The sequence below is a fragment of the Brassica oleracea genome, chromosome C9, assembly GCF_000695525.1.
Source record: "Brassica oleracea var. oleracea cultivar TO1000 chromosome C9, BOL, whole genome shotgun sequence".
Taxonomy (NCBI): Eukaryota; Viridiplantae; Streptophyta; class Magnoliopsida; order Brassicales; family Brassicaceae; genus Brassica; species Brassica oleracea.
In genome coordinates this window covers 11841270-11848444 of record NC_027756.1, presented here as the reverse complement: position 1 = coordinate 11848444, position 7175 = coordinate 11841270, and the positions used below count along the sequence as shown (strand labels likewise).

The 7175-nt window shown below is 39.8% G+C and overlaps 1 pseudogene; it reads right to left on the bottom strand.

Annotated features, from left to right (window-relative positions):
- Nucleotides 1-1886: 1886 nt before the first annotated feature.
- The window catches only part of LOC106314331, a 13063-nt pseudogene continuing 7774 nt past the window's right edge, over nt 1887-7175 (bottom strand).

Genomic DNA, 7175 nt, shown 5'->3' with positions numbered 1-7175 from the left:
GAGGGACATGTTCCTCGGAATATACCGAGGGACATGTTCCTCGGAATATTCCGAGGAAGATTTCCCTCGGTATATTCCGATCGATCGATGGATAAATGTCCAAAAACGCATCGATCGATGAATTTCCGAGGAAATATCCCGACGAAGTTCTCCCTCGGTATATTCCGAGGAGATTTCCGACAAACTAGTGATCCTCAGAATTTCCTCGGAAATTTGTTTCCTCGGAATTTTCCGACCAAAGACTGCTCATGCCATCACTACAAGAAAACATCAAGGATACTGAGGGAAAAAATCGTCGGAATTTCGTCGGAATAACGTTATTCCGACGAAATTCCGACGATTTTTTCCCTCAGTATCCTTGATGTTTTCTTGTAGTGATGGCATGAGCAGTCTTTGGTAGATCTTCTGCATGAGTCCAGATTTTCAAAGATACCTCCCTAACTGAGCGTGTGGTAAATGTATCTTCTCTGGTCGCTAGTTGTCCAGCCACTAGAGCAAATAGATAGCACGGTTTCTTGAATGGATCGATCCTCCCATAACAGCATAGTGCCGACCTCCCTACCTTTTAACGAAGAGATATGCTTTCAGTAAAGACAAAGCAGAGAGGACATTTAGCCCCAAAACAAACTTCAAAATTTTGCTAACCTCTATATCTACCTTGAGAAATGAGGTTTCGATTAGATAACAATACGGGATAAAGTGACTTGTCAGCTTTAACAAGGCTTGTGTACTTCTCCATAATATCAGGGGCGGTCCTAATCATTGCATATTAAACAGGTTAATCACACTATATACACAGTAAAATAAGGCTACAATCTCTTGCGACAAACAAACCATACTTACTCGGAAACTATCAAATCTACCAAAAATAAGACTCATCTGGTGGAAGGTAATTCGTAAAGGTATTCCAGTAGCACTTTCATTACAACACGGAGGAATAAAAGTTGATTCATCCTGTCTATTTTATTGGGAAGAAGAAAACTACACAGTCAACCATATCTCCTCTTTCAATGCCGGTGTATCGAAAGAGATATAGAATCTGGTGTATAGAGCTCATCAAATCCAGGTGACTTTTTTTCTCCTACATGACAACATCAGATAAATCTTCGCGCAAAACTCCACTGACACCAATATGCACGCCCAACTTAATACTTTTATCGGTTGGAGAATATGGTGTATGAGGAACGACTTGCTCTTTAAAAACAAGATATGGGTTAGACAAGACACAATCAACAAGTTCTTCATATATAATATACTCTCTGGGAGCAACTAGATACTACTAACCAAGCTCTTAATTCCTTCCCAGCAGGACAGGAACCACTTAACACGTCTACTAGAAACTGATTATTCTTATTTTGTAGATGATGCTTCTACATCCCAACGACAAAAATCAGGGATAGCCTGGATACTGCGAGACATGGATAATCGTATCATCATGAAAGGTTCCACTGCTATCGACCCAGCATCTACATCTCTTGAAGCCGAGGCTATTGCGCTGAGAGAAGCTGTAATTCAGATCAGACTATTGGGCTACAGAAATGTAAATTTCTATTGAGATTGTAAGGTCTCCAATTTCTTTTATCATTGTCCCAACCTGAAACTTATGTGATATCGTATGTTTTAGAAAAATAAGGATACGAATTTTCCTTTTTAAGTCTGCATAGTAAGATATGTTTTACCAGTTTAAGGCGAGCACATTTTCTTTTTAGAAGAAAAAAGTTTTCCACAAAAAGAAAAGGTTACAACAAATCGATATGCTAATTTTAACTCATAAATGTTTTCCGCAATATTCTCTATCACATAAAAGGTTGAACAGCTCCTTAAACAAAATCAAAAGGTAAAACAGAATTTAAAAGTAACGGTTGGTGCATTTTAGCATTATCATATCATTCACCGAGAAACTGGCGTTTTTTAGCAGTGTTCATGTAGGGTCTCAGAACCCATTCGACCTCTGCTTCATCTTGTTCTAATGTTCCTAGTTTCACCTGCAATGAAACAGCATTGATAATTAATGAACTAGATTGAATCTGCCATATACACGGAATAACTATATAACATATTTTCATACTACATTTAACAAAATTAAATTTTGTCAAAACCAAGTCGAACTAAAAAAAAAGTTTCAGGTCAGTTATGACTTATGAAGAATCAAAACAGAATAAACCGAGTGCATAGTACCTGGTAGAGCCGCACCTCAAACTGAGGACCAATTTCTTTTAGCTCAATCGATTTCGGGCCTCCTTCTCCTTTATCATACACATGATTCCTATATACATATACACGCCCATAAGAATTTTCAATCAAGAAACGACACAAAAGAAAACATGCAAACATAGTTTTCTAGAACTTGTTTTTATTATGGAGAAAACTTGTACACCTGAATGAAATGTAATCAGATTCATTAGAAAAAGTAACTATGCGTTTTGCATCCAGTTTAGGAGCTGGGATGATGTGTTTTAAAATGTTCATAACTCTTTTACCCATCTGCCAAAAAGATCAAAATGTTTTACATCAGAAACAAAAAATAGGAGTAAATCAACTCTACAAAACTCGTTCAAATCGCAATAAAGGAAGTGAAGTATTCAACAAATACAGACCTGGGTTGTAAAGTGTTCAAAAATGAGATGAGGATATTGCTCAGACATTTTTCCCATTTCTTTCTTGGTTTGAATTTCATGTCTTGTTACCTAAAAACAAAAGGGGTACTCTGGATTAAGAAAAGCAAAGTATTTCTGAAAATATAATAACCTCAAAGAGTACCACATTAAGCAACTGAAAGTAGGCAGTTGGTCCGAATGCGAGATGAGAGACAATAAGACCATCAGGCTTACCACGGTTCTCAGAAACAAATATCACATCAGTAAAATCATGAGAACGCGCAGTTTCAATAATCTCAGAAATGACCTGCACAAAGAAATAAGTTCCAGTATTATGATCCTAATGCCTATGATAGGCCTATGAGAGTGTACGTTTCGAGGAGGAAGAAGCAAACGAATAGAGAAGAAGGAGTGAAGAATTGCTGAGCTGGCGGTTGTTACTTAGATAATAAGATTCGTTGGGGTCAGTTGTAAACGAGCCTTAGATATAAAAGGGAACTCGTGTGTCAGTTAGGAAGTGAAGCATTTAGAGAGTAAGTGCTGGTAGCTTGATTCTGGGGTGTGAGAATCAAAATTGGCTTAGTTCTCTGATTTGTAGAGACTAAGAGAGGGTGGTTGGGCGGATCTTGTTATAATAATACTACTTTGTTCTTATCAAATTGGTGCGTGAGAGCGTTCTGGATCGAACAATCGCGAAGAGAGGAGATGACGAGACCGACGCAACCGAGCGTTGAATCCTTATCGGCTTTGATGACGACGCAATTCACGGAGCAGCGAGAGACTAATGCGAACCTGCGATCGACGATCGAATCATCGATTGAGAAATTGGAGGAGAAGTTTACGGCGAAGCTTGACGCGAAGTTCTCGGAGCTCATCGATCTGATGTCGAGATCGGCGAGGTCGGCGGACGAGCCGGTGATTGCTGCAAATCCGATTACTCAACCTTACGTAAAGCAGGTATATAACTATAACCTGGAACCTGGCCGTAGCTTTAGGATTGAGAACAATCGAACTATTGCTCCGTTGATGGATGACAGAGATAGTTTGATTCGAAATGTTGAGCTTCCGATCTTCAGTGGAGATGATGTATATGGTTCGATTGCTTTGGCTGAAAGATTTTTCAGGATTGGAGGTTACAATGAAATGATGAAGATTGATCTGATATCAGTTAGTCTGGGAGGCGATGTGTTGAACTGGTTCAACAATGAGGTTGTAAGTAGGCCGTTTCTGAGTTGGATTGATTTCAAAGATCGGTTGATTGCTCGATTCAGTAGGGTGAAGTTGTGAAATCCAAGTCAACCTTTCTTCGCTGTTCATCAAACAGGATCTGTAGCAGAGTACATTCACAAATTTGAAAATTTATCAACTCAAGTCTTTGGGATTTCTGACAAACAAAAAGAAGGTATCTTCATGAATGGCTTAACTCCGGAAATGCAAGAGGTGGTGACAATGTGCAAACCTATTGACCTTCCTGAGATGATTGCTACTGCGTATCAAATGGAGACGAGTTCATTGTTGAGTGTTGTCAAGAAGGAGATGCAACAACGCAACAAAGCGAACCAGAGCAACACTCATGATACAAGCAAATCATATTCGAGTTATACTCTAAATGCGGGTTGGAAGCAAAAACCGTCAGTGCAGTCCACTACGTCTAACCAGAGTAAACAAAGCGGAACTGCAAGACCAGCACTGAGATTAACTGATACTCAGTTAGCAGAGAAGAAAAGATTGGGCCTTTGTTTTCAGTGTGACGCGAAGTGGAGTAGACAACACGCTGCGGTTTGTCCTAATGCTGTTCTGAGAGTGTTGACTGTAGTGAATGGTGTAGAGATGGAAGTGGTTGCGCAGGAGACAGAAGAAGGAGAGGAAGATGATATTGTGTGGGAACCACAACTGCGAACGATTTCTGTGAGTTCTTTGTTGGGGTTATATTCACCAACTACAACAAAATTAAGGGGCTCAATCAAGAACCAGACAGTGGTAGTAATGATGGACAGTGGAGCAACCCACAACTTCATATCACCGTCAATGGTGAAGCAATTAAAGCTGAAAGCAGATAAAAAAACTTAGAGAACATGTTGGGTACAGGAGCATCTGTGCCAGGGGTTGGGATCTGTAGAAATGTGCTAATCACTCTTCAAGGATTACCATTTCAAACAGATTTCATAGTGCTGGAGTTGGGGAATGTTGATGTTATCTTGGGCATGCTATGGCTGAGATCGTTGGGTAAATGTGAGATTGATTGGGAGAAGCATGAGTATGTGTTCTATTATCAGGGAAGGAAGGTGACTTTAATGGGTGATCCATCGTTGCATCTACAAGGAACTTCGTTGAAGAGTCTACAACCAGATTCTGAGATTCCTGTGCAATTGAATGAAGTGTTGAATTAATTTGCGCATATATTCAAGGAACCAACAGAGCTTCCTGCGATGAGGGGACATGAACATAGCATTACCTTACAGCCTGGGTTGGGACCTATTAGCGTGAGACCCTATAGGTATCCTCAGATTCATAAGGAAGTGATGGAGAAGAGTGTGCAAGAGATGTTGTCAACTGGAGCAATTCGACCAAGCCATAGTCCTTACTCGAGTCCAGTGCTTTTGGTAAAGAAGAAAGACAACTCCTGGAGGTTTTGTGTGGATTACAGGATGGTGAACAGAGCAACTGTACTAGACAAATACCCTATTCCCATGATAGATCAGTTACTGGATGAGCTGAGTGGTTCTATGTGGTTTTCAAAATTGGATTTAAGATCTGGATATCATCAAATAAGAATGAAGGAAGAGGATATAGAAAAGACAGCTTTCAGGACCCATCAAGGGCACTATGAGTTCTTGGTTATGCCTTTTGGTTTGATTAATGCACCTGCTACATTTCAGTCCTTGATGAATGAACTATTTTCGGAGTTTCTGCGCAAGTTTGTCCTTGTGTTTTTCGATGACATTCTGATATTCAGTTCGTCTTTGGAGGAGCATATAGTACATGTGACAGAAGTGTTGAAGGTATTTGAGAAGCACAAGCTATTTGCAAACAGAAAAAATGTGCTTTTGGTCAGAAGCAAGTGGAGTACTTGGGCCATATAATCTCGGCACAGGGCGTGTCTACTGATCCTCAGAAGATCGCTGCGGTGACTAAGTGGCCTACTCCGCGAACTGTGAAAGATGTTAGAGGATTTCTGGGTTTGACAGGTTACTATCGAAGATTTGTTCAAAGCTATGGCATGCTTGCTAAGCCGTTAACAGAGCTGCTTAAGAAAGAACAATTTTTGTGGTCACAGCACACACAGATGGCGTTTGAGAAGTTAAAGATAGTAATGACATCTACACCGGTGCTAACACTGCCAGACTTTACACATGTCTTCATCATTGAGTCTGATGCATCAGGGTTTGGTTTGGGTGCAGTGTTTATGCAGGGGAAACATCCAATAGCTTTCTTCAGTCATGCTCTGACAGAGAAAGAGCAGCTGAAACCGATATATGAGAGAGAGCTTATGGCAATCGTACTCTCAATTCAGATGTGGCGTCATTATTTGTTAGGAAGGAGATTCATTGTTCGAACCACTACAAGAAAACATAATCTTAACGAGGGCGGTTTTCCTCGTTATTTCGTCGTAAAAGAGGCTTTACGACGAATTAGCGAGGAAACGCGTTTGCTCGTTACACGTCCGTCGTAACACATATTTCCTCGCTAATTCGTCGTAACTTAGCGAGGAATATATTTCGTCGTAAAGACGAAGTAGAACGATTCGTCGTAAAGACGTCGCTACAATTCCTCGTAAGGACGTCGCTACTATTCCTCGTAAATAACTCGAAAACAGTTCCTCGTAATCTACACGTAAATACCTTGAAAGATTTTCCTCGCAAAATACACGTAACAACCACGAAATGATTTCCTCGTAAAATGGTCGTAAACATTTCCTCGTTATTTCCTCGTAAATAATTCCTCGTAAAATACTCGTAAACAGTTTCTCGACATTTCCTCGTAAGATTTCCACGTAAAGAGGTCGTACATTAGCTACGAATTTACTTCGTTTTTATTATTTTACAGAATTTTAAAATATAATTAAAAAATAATTATAAATATTTAATTTAACAATAAATTAAAATTCAAAATAAAAATAAATTCATATGAAAATATTTTATAAATAAATAAGTTTTGAATTTATATAATACAACAACAAAAAAAAACTAAGGGTCGTTCATCGCCCGGTAGAATTCATCACTCCTCGTAACATCCGCCTCGTTATGTACGTCGTCGGATGACTCGCCATGAATGGGATGTTGTTGTCGCATGTTCCTCAACATGGACTCCCATTCCGGATTTGTGGCCGCAATAACGTCCAAGAAGCCCTCGACTCCACCCATACGAGATTTTGTCGCGGTCAACTCGTTACGCAGCTGAGCGGACTCTCTACGCAGCTCCGTGACTTCATCATCCCGTCGCTGACCATAAGACGATGTCGCTCTCGGAACATCATTGACGGAACCAATACCCAACGTCCGTCCCTTTTTTTTAGGGACAACCTTAAAAACAAAAAAATAAATATTGTAAGTAAATATTTAAAGTTAAATTAAATGA